This window comes from Pantherophis guttatus, chromosome 15 (assembly GCF_059756535.1).
Source record: "Pantherophis guttatus breed Tessera chromosome 15, ASM5975653v1, whole genome shotgun sequence".
Classification (NCBI taxonomy): Eukaryota; Metazoa; Chordata; class Lepidosauria; order Squamata; family Colubridae; genus Pantherophis; species Pantherophis guttatus.
The window spans coordinates 12471609-12484031 of record NC_142077.1 but is presented as its reverse complement, the minus strand read 5'-3'; the positions used below and the strand labels follow the sequence as shown (position 1 = coordinate 12484031).

Sequence of the window (12423 nt, the reverse complement as noted above, 5' to 3'; positions counted from 1 at the left end):
TAAAATACAAGTTTTGGAAAATAAAACAATTACAAAGACAAAACAAAATTAGATAAAGTATTTTTATCTACTTAGTTATCATACCACCCCTCAGGTTTCTAATCGTATCACAAAAATTGTTTCTGAGTCCTTTACTGAAATCCAGTTCTATCACCAGAGTTCCCATAATTTATTTATTTTATTTATTTATTTATCATATTTGTATACCGCCCTACTCCCAGAGGACTCAGGGCGGTGAACAGCCAAGATAAAAATATAAAGAACATACAAAAGTTAAAAACTATTAAAAATAGATTAAATAATTTGGGCTCAAAAAACAAATTTAAGACATCCAATTTATCCAAAACATTTAAAACCCAATTTAAAATTTAAAATAATCTATTTTTTTAATTAATTACAACAATTTTTCCAATCCCTCCTCTCCCCATCCCTCCTCCACCTACCCCCATCCCTCATCCCCCCTCTCTAAGTCCTTCCTTTTTTTCCTGTTTATGTCTATATTTATTATTCAAATATATCAAAATACCTCTCATATATGCTTTACTTGCGTCCCAAACCATTTCCATAGATATACCCTTATGCATATTCATAATGAAAAATTCTTTCATAAATTTTTTACATTCTTTTACATTTTCCTCATATCTAAACAGATTTTCATTTAATCTCCAAGACCTCTTAAATCCCTTTCCATACTCTAATTCCATCCAAACTGGACTATGATCAGTTAAAACTCTTGGACAGATCTTCATCTTCTTCACCCTAGAAAACAGATCATTAGTAATTAATATGAAATCAATCCTAGAGAAGGATTGATGTCTATCAGAAAAGAAAGTAAAATCTTTTTCTTCAGAGTTCCTCTCTCGCCGGATATCTCTCAACTCCATATCATCCATCATTTCAAAAAACGATTTTGGCAATCTGGCACGTGTTGAGATATTTTGCAAGAGCCCCTTCTTATCTTTTTTAGTGTCTAAAACTTTCCAATCACCCAATAAATTAGTGTCTAAAACATTCCAATCACCCAATAAAATGCATGATTTATAATCCCATTGTAGTAACTTGGAATGTAAATGCTTGTAAAATTTTTCCTGTTGTTGGTTCGGTGCATATACTCCAATTAAAAGTATTTTTCCCCTTTTATTAAAAGTTAAATTGCTATGAATCTTCCTTGATCATCTGTTTCAATTAGTTTAGCAATTAAGTCTTTTTTTAGGTATATAACTATACCATTCTTCTCTCAGGAGCAGATGCAACAAAATGTGTACCTAACCTTGCATTTATTAAATATTTTTGATCTTTCCTTCTAATATGAGTCTTTTGTAGACAGATTACTTCATTTTTAAACTGTTTCAGATAATGAAATATTTTTCTCCTCTTTTGTGGTGAATTTAGGCCGTTAACATTCCAAGTCAGAAATCTAGTTGCCATTCTTGACATCCTGAAGGTTGCGGAGCATCTGCTGGAAATCTCCATGCATTTTGCTCTTTGGCCTTGCTCCTCCCACTGCTTCTGTTTTTGTAGTTTCTTGAGTTGTCATCTGGAGTTGCTGCGCTCTTTTGGGATGAGGGGAAGAGAGGCTGCCTAGGGAAGCATCAGCTAAGAGGGAAGAATCCTGCAGCTGCATAATGGGAGAGAAAGAAACTCAGAAAGGATCCTCACTAACTTTTGAGGCTGAAAAAAAAGAGTTGATGGGAGATTTGTACTTCCAGATTTGCAAAATTTTGTTAATGTCTTATTTCAATGAAGTAGAATTAGCACATCTGGATGTGTTTTCCATCAGGATGACCAGGGAGAAGATTAGCCTGACAACTTCTTGATCAACCCATGTTTTCTGGGAATCAACCTGCTGTTTTCAAAGAGTTTATGAATCATCTTTTTTCTCTCTCTAATCATTTTATTTGTCATCTGCTCTAGAATGTACCCTATAATTGATTAATTGTGTCAATTATATTTTCTCTATATTTTTTCAGTATATGATTGACACATTTTTCACAAACTTTTTCGTTCACTTATGAAGATGATGACAGTATTTGTATCTTATTTAACCATGTTTAACCATAACTCATGGTTCCTATCACCCATCTCCTCCCACTTATGACTGTATGGCTGTAACCTTGTTGCTGGTATCCTTAAGATTTATATTGACTGTTTCCCTATGACTATCATTAAGTGTTGTACTTTATGATTCTTGATGAACGTATCTTTTCTTTTATGTACACTGAGAGCGTATGCACCAAGACAAATTCTTTGCGTGTCCAATCACTCTTGGCCAATAAAGAATTCTATTCTATTCTATTCTATTCTATTCTATTCTATTCTATTCTATTCTATTCTATTCTATTCTATTCTATTCTATTCTATTCTATTCTATTCTATTATTTGGAGACCAGACAATTGTAGAAGAAAGATTCAATGTGGGATAAGAAACAAAGTTTTCTGCTTTTCAAATTCCTGGATTTTCCTATTCTAGTTTCATCCCTTTCTGATAAAGAATGAATTTTGGAATATTTCTGAGAGGAAACTGTACTTGGACCGAAATGGGGAGATAACAGCAGATCTGGGCATTCAAGGCTTCTTGGTTCTCCCCAAGGAAGATGCCAGGAGACAGATTCTGGCATATTTTGAAAGACAGAGACTTACTATCAGTCAAGATGCTCTTTCACAGATAAAGTTGCTCAATAAGGTGGGAGAAATTTTGGTGTCTTTTCTCTGTTTTCCAAAGCCTGAGGTCCCATTTCAACTGGGCAAGGCCTGGAGTCTCCAGGGTGGTTGGCCTCCCGTGCCAGGTGGTGTCACCTAATGGAAGCTCTTCAACAGACGGGACCTAAGTGGAGTGGCTTTGCCATGTTTTATGGAAACCTTTCAAGATCTAGAAAGAGCCGAGGTGGCGCAGTGGTTAGAGTGCAGTACTGCAGCTACTTTAGCTGACTGCTAGTTCAGCAGATTAGTGGATCAAATCTCACCGGCTCAAGGTTGACTCAGCCTTCCATCCTTCCGAGGTGGGTAAAATGAGGACCCAGATTGTTGGGGGCAATATGCTATTTAGTATACTGTCAATTGTTGTAAGCCGCCCAGAGTCCTCGGAGAGTGGGCAGCATCGAAATATGAATAATAATAAAATAATCTTACTGGTCAGAGGTTTCTTTCTTCATCACATTTTAATTTCATATTAAAAAACCTAAAGGAATAAAAGTTTCCTAAATCTTTTACAGTAAACTTTATTATCAGTTTTAATAAGAATATATCATAATATTTAAAACTTTTTTCAACTCCATCCTTCTAGACTACATTAAATAGAAAAGTCCTTTATTGCAGTGTTAAATGCCAGAAGCGAAAGGGAGGAATTAAATGAAGAATCTGCCAGTTGTTTTACCTCCTGCATCTGTTTAGAAGTAGTCAGAGGTTTCATGTTTACCCCAGTGAAGACCAGAGGCTACTTGTCTCCCTCCATTTCTACCTCCATTTTCCATGGGCAGAGAGACCTAACCTATTTCCTTTGGCATTCCTTTTCTTCTGCTCAGTCCCTGCCTCAGTCCAAATGTGTGGAAAGTTGCCATCCTGGATTTGTCAAGAGGGCTCGAGAAGGAGAGCCAGTTTGCTGCTATGACTGCGTTCCTTGTCCGGAGGGGACCTTCTCTACCCAGGAAGGTGGGTCACACTGAGGAAAATGGGAGGCTTTGTAGAACTGGATCCAAATTAAAAAACACATTTAAGCTCACCTGGTTTTTTTATTTTTAACCTGCACAATTTCTCATCTAAAAGGAAGTAAATCAAAAAGACTTGGAAGGAGGGGCTGGGAAGAGATGGGAGGAGGGGGTGGCAGACTGGGCAAGCTTTACTAACTTCAGAGGAAACATCTTTTCTGCTTTTTAGTCTGGATATGTGCTGCTAAATTCACCTTTCTAGGAACATCTGAGATCTTTGAAACGACCTGAATTGTTTCAGGTCCACCTTCTGAAAAATCTTGCAAATCACTGTATATTGGCCTCCCCTTGAGAATCACTGAGAAGGTGTCACTGGTTCATAATCTGGTGCTGTGAATAGTTATGGGGGGAACTCATTACACAAATATTTTGCAAGTCATGTAGATCAATCAATCAATCAATCAATCAATCAGAAAAGAGCTGGAAGGGACTTTGGAGGTCTTCTAGTCCAGCTCCCTGATCAAGCGGGAGACCCTAGACCATTTAAGACAAGTGACTGTCCAGTTTCTTCTTAACAACCTCCAATGTAGAAGCACCCACAAATTCTGGAGGCCAGCTGTTCCACTGGCTAATTGCTCTCACTGCGAGGACTCAGGATGTTTGCCTAAAAGATTATATGATTCATTATTAACCTGCAATAAGGTAGGTTCCTATGAAGATTCTACTCATTACACCAGAAATAATTAACATCCTGGGACTTCCCTCAACTTCATATACCGATCCAAAGAAGGTATTTCTTGTAAGATAAAAGGACAGACAATTAAAGAAAATTGTTTTTGGTTTCTCAGATGCAGAAAAGGCCTGGTGGAAATGGATTTATCCAGAGCATTTTGATGAAAGTGCAAATTAAAACATGCATTGAAGCTCAACTCTTTTTTATTTGTTTATTCAAAATGCACTAGAAATCCTCTGATTTCATATTCCTTAGCTATAAAAGTATTAGAAAATTATATTATCATTTTTTTTTCTGTGGAATGGTTAAACATCTTGGAAAATATTCCTGGAATCGGGCTTTGTCCAAAAAAGTTATTTTTTGAAATGTAAAAAACCAGAATATTAAAGAAATATTGCTTTCTTGCTTTCTCAGATACAGAAAAATGCACCAAGTGTCCAGATGATAAATATCCAAATAAGAACAGAGTCCAATGTATCCCCAAGGTTATAACTTTCCTGTCTTATGAAGAACTTCTGGGTATCACCCTGGTCTCTTTTGCCCTCCTCTTCTTCCTAACCACAGGCCTTGTTTTAATCATCTTCATTAAGTATTTAGAAACTCATCTGGTCAAAGCCAACAACCGGGACCTCTCCTACATCCTCCTGGTCTCCCTCCTGCTTTGCTTCTTGTCTCCTTCTCTCTTCATTGGTCAACCAAGAAAAGCCACCTGCCTTCTCCGACAGACAGTCTTCAGCATCATCTTCTCAGTTGCCGTTTCTTCTCTCTTGGCCAAAACCATCACGGTGGTGCTGGCCTTCCTGGCCACAAAACCAGGAAACCTAGCAAAGAGATGGTTGGGGAAGAGCTTAGCCAACTCCATCATCTTCTCTTGTTCTATAGTCCAAATTATCATCTCCTCCACCTGGCTGGGAGTTTCTCCCCCCTTCCCTGATTCTGACCTCCACTCCCAGCCTGGAGAGATCATCCTGCAATGCAACGAAGGGGCCGTTGTCATGTTCTACGTCACCCTCAGCTACATGGGCTTCCTGGCTGCCATCTGCTTCACGGTGGCTTTCCTGGCCAGGAACCTGCCTGGGGCCTTCAACGAAGCCAAGCTGATCACCTTCAGCATGCTGGTCTTCTGCAGTGTCTGGGTGACTTTTGTGCCCACCTACCTGAGCACCAAAGGGAAATCCATGGTGGCTGTGCAGGTCTTCTCCATCCTGGCCTCCAGTGCTGGTCTGCTGGGCTGCATCTTCATCCCCAAGTGCTACATTATCCTTCTGAGGCCAGACCTCAACACAAAGGAGCATCTCACAGGCAGAATAAATGTAAAAACATGAGATATAACACCATTGTGATATTGGAAGAATTTGTAAGGAGATATTCTTTCCATTTAGATAGTATGCAGGAGTCAAAGAAAATCATATGTATACAGTATGTTTCAAATTTGGAAATTATTGAATTCTTCACAAAGGAGCAGCTTACAGCCAGAAGAAATCTGTTAATGTGAGAATGAGGAATTTCAACCTTTAACATTTTCCACAGTTCAAACATAGAAAATGGTCCAAGCTCTTCTCCATGCATGAGGGGGCCAACTATTTTTCTTGAAATAAATAAAGGGTGTGTGGAAGATTGTGAGGAGACCAATTTCTTGGATAAATGGGAGCATGTTAGCAAGACAGAAATATAGAAGGCTTGTATGGAGCAATGTTGATGCCCTCATTTCTCAGTACATTTCACCCAAACTGCTGTGGCAATGCAATTGAGACGTTTCTTTTTTTTACACAATAACTCTTTCTTGAGGGTAGCAACAATACAAGGCTGGGGAGGTAACTTGAGTCTCCCTAATTCTGAGTATTCATGCTTACATCATCTATTAAATGAAATATGTATGATTATCATTTTCTCTTCCTTTCCTGAAATGTATAAATAGGACTGCATCCTTTTGTCTGTAAATATTTCCTCCCACTATTTTATGGAGCAAAATTCCTCCAATGGACGCTAAATAAATCACAACTGCAGTGAACCTGGATTATTGGTTTTTTGGCTCCTGTGTTTGATTCCACACAAACTGGTGTCAGGAGTGGGATTCACAATCTTCCATCTGCCACCAGGGACAACTGATGGGGCAGCCCTACAGGATGAGTGTTGTAAGATTGAGCCCATATCCCTTCCCACTGCCACATAAAGGCACCGTTTAGGAATGTGTGTGAGACCACAATCTGTGTCCAAGAGTCTCTTGTGTCTGGAAAGGTTTGTGGGGTGTTTGTGGTCCCTTCCATCTCAATTCTCAGCCGCCCTGGCCCTGCTGTGAGCTCAGCCGAGTGATGTCTGGAGGTGTCCAGAAACCGAGGTGAATTTGGCTTTGGGGGGGAGGGGTCAGAGTGACCTTTCCATGTGGAAGAATGGAGGCTGACCTGGAGGCTCTGTGCAAACTCCCTTTTTCCTGTTGTCTGAATGGAGGAATTCAGTTGATCCCAGGCAGGGAGGGAAGTGGATGACGGGGCTCCAGCAGACTCTGAGTGGGGAAGGAATCTTTCCCAAAGAAACAAGGAAACCTGCTGTGTCCCAGGGCTGGGAAGGGGTCCGATGCCCCCACAGGTGCCCCCAAAGGCTGCAAAAAAAGGGAGTGAGTGAAATTGGAAGGGATGATTAAAAAAAACCTCTTCCTCCTTGTGAGAAGAGAAATTCCTGTATCTGCACAAGGCTGTGACAGAATCCATGCAAACAGAAGCAGGAAAGCCAGTTTTTATTTTTGTTAGATTTTTTCTCCAGTGTTTTATTATTTTTTCAAATAACTAAAGGAGGTGAACATGTCCAACTCTTCTTCCTCCTCCTCTTTTCCCCACAACAATCGCCCTGTGAGGTGGGCTTGTCTGAAAGAGAGGGTCTCTCCCGAGGTCAGCAAACAGGCTTTCAGGGCTAAGGCAGGACTTGAACTCAGGATCTCTTCCTTCCTAGCCTGTTGTCTTAACCATTGTCAATGTTAAGGCAGGGCGGATTTTGGGCAAAGGCCTTGATGGTCACCACTGCCGCCTCATCTTCCGACAGAACCCCAAGTGCCCCCTCCCCCCCCCGGGTCTTTCTGGGGTAGAGCAGCCCCATCCGAGAGCAAAGGAGAGAAACTCCTGGACACAGAGAGCCCCTCCCCCCATCACAGCCCCTCCCTCTTGCCAGGGTTCAGCTGAGACTCACTGCCTGTAGGGGGCAGCATAGAGTCTGGCCCTGAAGTCCTAGCTGGGCCCTGGGAATTGAAATCGGGGCCTCCTGGTGATTGGCTCAAAGCCCCCAGCTGCCTTTGATGCCTAAGGCGGGACTAGAACTCAGAGTCACTTACTGATTGGTTCAAAGTCATTAAAGCCCCCCCCACCTAATTTTCTTGATAGCAAGATAGGTTGGCCACTGCCTTCTCCTCAACCTACCCCTGGCATTTCCTGGTGGTCTCCCAGCCCTGCTTAAGCTTGTCCAAATCAGACTGCTGCTCCATCCTACAGCTAGTCCTCCACTTACGACCAGAATTGGGACCAGAAATGGCATTGCTAAGCTAGGTGGTCGTTAAGTGAGTTGTGCTGAATTTTACCATGTTTATTGCCACCGTTGTTAAGCGAATCACTGGGGTTGTTGAGTGAATCCTGCAGCCATGAAACAAACGCCGCTTCGCCCACTGATTTTCCTGGTCATAAATCCATGTTGATTGCCAGGCACCTAAATAGTGACCATGTGTCCAAGGGGATGCTGCACTAGTCGTAAGTGCGAGGACCCATCATAGATGGCTTTTTTTCATGGCCGTGGGACTTGGAACTGTCGCCAAATGAATGGATATAAATCGAGGACTCCCTGTAGGATACTTGGTTAGGGACTGAACCAGTGGTGAAAGGTAAAATTTGTTACTACCAGTTCTGTGGGCGTGGCTTGGTGGGGGGGTAATGTGACTGGGTGGGCGTGGCCAACTTTTTTTAACTTTTAAAAGCATTTTTCAGGTTGTAGAAAAAATGCTTTTAAAAGTAAAAAAAAAAAATAGCCTCTGATGATCGCACAGCTGAGCTGGGCTTGTGAGGGGGAAGGGGGGGGCACAGGGATTTTTGCTACCGGTTCCCTGAACCACCCGCCGCCATCGCTACTGGATCAGGAGATCCGGTCAGAACCGAGAGCATTTCACCCCTGCCTTGGGGGGAGGGGAAACAGGGTCAGGGCCCAGGTGCGAATTATGTGAGCTCAGAGTTGGCTTCCCTTGGTCCGTGCCTACCTGAAGCTCCTAATCAACACCTGGATTTCTTCTGAAGCTCCGCTCGAGGCTCACGATTCAATTAGGGCATCGGTCGGAACCCTGACAGCCTCCCTGAGCCCCATCGTCCACTTCCCAGCTAGCATGAATTACCTTGGCTAAACCAGGTGAAAAAGCCAAGGAAGCCGGCACTTTTCAGACTCCTTGCCGGCCTTTGCCAGACAAACTAATTCAAATCAAATCACAAAATGCACAAAAGAAGCCTCTAAATTCCAAAATGCTGCAGAAGAAACTGCCTCCAAATCCCCGTCCTGACCGAACCGAGAATCGAAGGCTGTGGTGGCTTCCGCCTCCATTCAAGCTTCTTTTTGAGCTGCTGGCTTCCCTCTTCCCTCTTCCTCCGATCCTCCCAGCTGAGGACCCAGCGGATCCCTTCCCTGAGATTGGCAAGATCCTACTGATCTTGCGCAGAATCCCAAGGATTCCCCCTCCTTTGATCTAGAAATTAGAAATCCTTCTGGGTTAAATACCAGGCAGGTACGGGTTCATATAGAGGATCTTCCTTAGTTTCCCCTAATGAATATAGTACAGGTAAGCCCTCGACTGACAGGAATTCATTTAGTGACCATTCAAAGTTACAAGGGCGTCACTGAAAAAAGGTGACTTATGACCATTTTTTACACTTTCGACCTTTCTAGCATCCCTTTTGATCGCTTGATCAGAATTCAGCCACTTGGCAAATGGTTCGGACTTATGACCATCTCTGTGTCCCAAGGCCACGGGATCCCCTTTTGCAACCTTTCCACAAGCAAAATCAAGGGGGAAGCCAGATTCACTTAACAACCATGATACAAACTTCACAACTGCTGTGATTCACTTAACGACTGTGGTGAGAAAGGTCGTAAAATGGGACAAAATTAACTTAACAAGTATCTTTCCTAACAACAGAAATTTGAGGTTCAATTGTGGTCGTAAGTCAAGGACTACCTGTAACTCCTTTTTCATGCAATGCCCTGGTGTCTGATCTTTGTCTCATCCCAGCTATGAACTCAGCCTAAAGTCTCCTCTGATATCCACCGTTTCCCTCGTCTCCTGATAACCCCATTCCTTCCTTCACCCTCCGTTGTGGCTGACATAGTCAATGGGGGGGGGGGGATCTGGCAGCCCCTCTTAGTTCCTCAAACTGATCTCCCCCCCACCCCCCTTGGATGCTTTCCTCCCAAGGTCCTCCTGGCTGGAGGGGCAGAGAGGAGCCAAGGGCTGGCTTTTCCAGGGGGGTCTGTGGATGGGAGCCTCCCCGGTGCTTCCTAAACCCCTTGAGAAGCTCCTGTTCAATGTAGGCTTCCTGGCCATGAAAAAGAGCATGGAGTGTGTTAGTTCTTTTTTTTTTTTTTTGGAAATTTTTTAAAATTTATTTTTAAACATAAAACATAAAACACATCTTTTTAGAGCAAGGATTTGATCCGATATAAAATAAGTATAAGTTCCAAATTTCGTCCATTAACATCTTAAAGAAAAGGGGAAAAAAAGGGGGGAAAAAGAAAAAAAAGAGAACAAATCTAAACCCAATTTTTATTATTCAGTCTAACATCTTATTCTAGCATTGGACATTCTACTATGTATCACCCTAAGTCTTAAACTCCAAATCTAAACAGCTCTTTATAATATGCATTTATCATTTTAACCATCAGTATTTCATATATTTTCCTTACTTCAAAGACCCAAATCAAATCAATGTTTCTTTTGAATCACATCTAATGACCAACGTAAGATATTTTACTCCTCTCTTAAAAATTTATTCCACATTTCCACCTATAATTTATTATACTCAAAATATTTTGTTTTTGCTAATTACAAGCTTCTTCTCCATTACAACTATTTCTGATATTGAAATGGTTCATAGCTTATATAGCTATTCCCCAACAATATTTTCCTCCACTTCTATCAATTTGGCTTTAACTGTTCTCCTTCACTCCTCCTAGGTTTATTTTTGGCTGGATTGCAGCTTAATTAGCTAGTTTCCAGGGATGCTTCCCTCCACTGCTAACCTTATTTGTTGGCTGGATCACAGTTTGGCTTTAACTGCTCGAGTGTGTTAGTTCAATGCCAGTTTGACCTTCCTTTGAAGGACTCTTGGAATCTTCTGCTGCACAAAAGGTCAGTTTATATCAGGAAGGGAAGTTGGATTCCGTCAGTTGTAGGTTTCTGATTCGGCCATTACTAAGTGAATTACAGGGTGTGGTTTTTTTTATGCTTCAGATGATAATGAGTCTCTTTAGAGCCGGACTTTTACTGTTTTTACTACTTTTATTCGTTTTTCAACACTGCACAGTTGCCCTGCCTGGTTGATGCTCTCAGGACAAACTGTATAAAATATATACCATCCTCATTCTGATACTGTTAAGTCTGCTGTTCTCTATAACCTTCACAGAGATCATAAGATTTCTACTGTCCATCGTACGAGTCAAATGGACAGAAGCAGAAGCAATCTGGGCGCCAGGTGCTAAATTCTGTGCAGCCTCCCTCCCCACACCTGCTGTAAAGTAAGACATCCCCCCAAAATAAGACTTAATATCCATTTTTTTATACTTAAAATGGTCACGAGGGCACAGAACCGGTTGTTAAATTATTTGAATCTCACACCTGCTGGATTTTGTTGAACTCTTTTCCATTGATGGGTGGGGCCATGCAGGCTATAAAAGCTTGAGTGGATCAGAGAGACAGAGAGATGGATCCAAATGAGCTGCTGTGACCATCCCTTGACAGACCCCATGCATTGGTTGGCCTCTGCGTTTTCTTCCACCAGTGCAGGTAAGTTGCTCCTGATCAGGGGAGTGGCATCTCCACAACCTGGGGAGCCTTAAGGCAATGAAAGCCCCTCAAAATCTTGGTGGGACTAACAGGAGAAAGGATAGAGTCCCTCAGGGCTGGAAGGAACCTCAGAGGTCTTCTAGTCCAACCCCCTAATGGTTTTCTGATCTTTTCTAGAAAACCTCCAGTAATGGAGCCCCCATTAAGAATAAGCCTTATTATCATTGCTAAAGAAACAATTTACCAGTCAGTTATATTTTATTCTTTTTTCCTTCTTCAATCCCCAGAAAAAGGTGTCTGCAAGTGTCACTAGAGCAACGAAGTAAAGATGTGGAGGCTGCCATCATCATGGTGAAGCCCTACATACCGGAACCCATCAACCCCAACATCATCATCATTGATGAACGAAGAAGGATGTCAGACGTTCTACCTTGCTCGACAATGTGATGGTTGGTAAGTGTTTGAACTTATTTGGTTGTCAGTTTTTCTTTATTTTTCTATTTGAAAGATATTGTTATTATTGTTGTTGTTATTTAATTCTTAATGCCTTTTGTTGTTTTGCATTTCTTGCTTTGGAGTTTTGGGTGGGGGTGGTTGGACTATGGAAGACAACAGGAAAGAAAACTAGGAGCCTTTGATCTTAATTTGGTTGCTCAGTTTTGTTTTGTTTCTTGCTTACTATTTCATTGTTATTAAAATATTCAATCTGTGCTTCTTTTGCCCCAGGACAAAGAGCGGCCACGGCTGAGATGCCAACCATCGCATTGTTGACCAGGGCTGAATATCTGACATTGTCTTTCATCATTGATGGTGATGTGGGAAGTGATGGATTCCGGTATGGAGGTTCCACAGTGATGGAGGCCGCCTCCTCATCTTCAGCTGGTGCTTCTGGTGACACTTGCAACCCCTTCAACGCAGAGGCCAAACCAAGCATGGACCCCGAAGAGGAACAAGGTCACTTTCCAGGGTCTCCAAGGAACTTTGGGGGTTTCTGTCTGGATGGCCCCAGCAGTTCTGTGTGTAAA

General features: G+C 41.9%; 1 long non-coding RNA gene across 1 annotated transcript in view; it reads left to right on the top strand.

The window, feature by feature from the left end:
• The first annotated feature begins 3506 nt into the window (after positions 1-3506).
• LOC148111907 (uncharacterized) overlaps positions 3507-12423 on the top strand; it is a 152642-nt gene continuing 143725 nt past the window's right edge. Inside the window, exon 1 of the long non-coding RNA XR_015729975.1 lies at positions 3507-3648. This is a non-coding gene — a long non-coding RNA (uncharacterized LOC148111907). The remainder of the gene's footprint in view (positions 3649-12423) is intronic.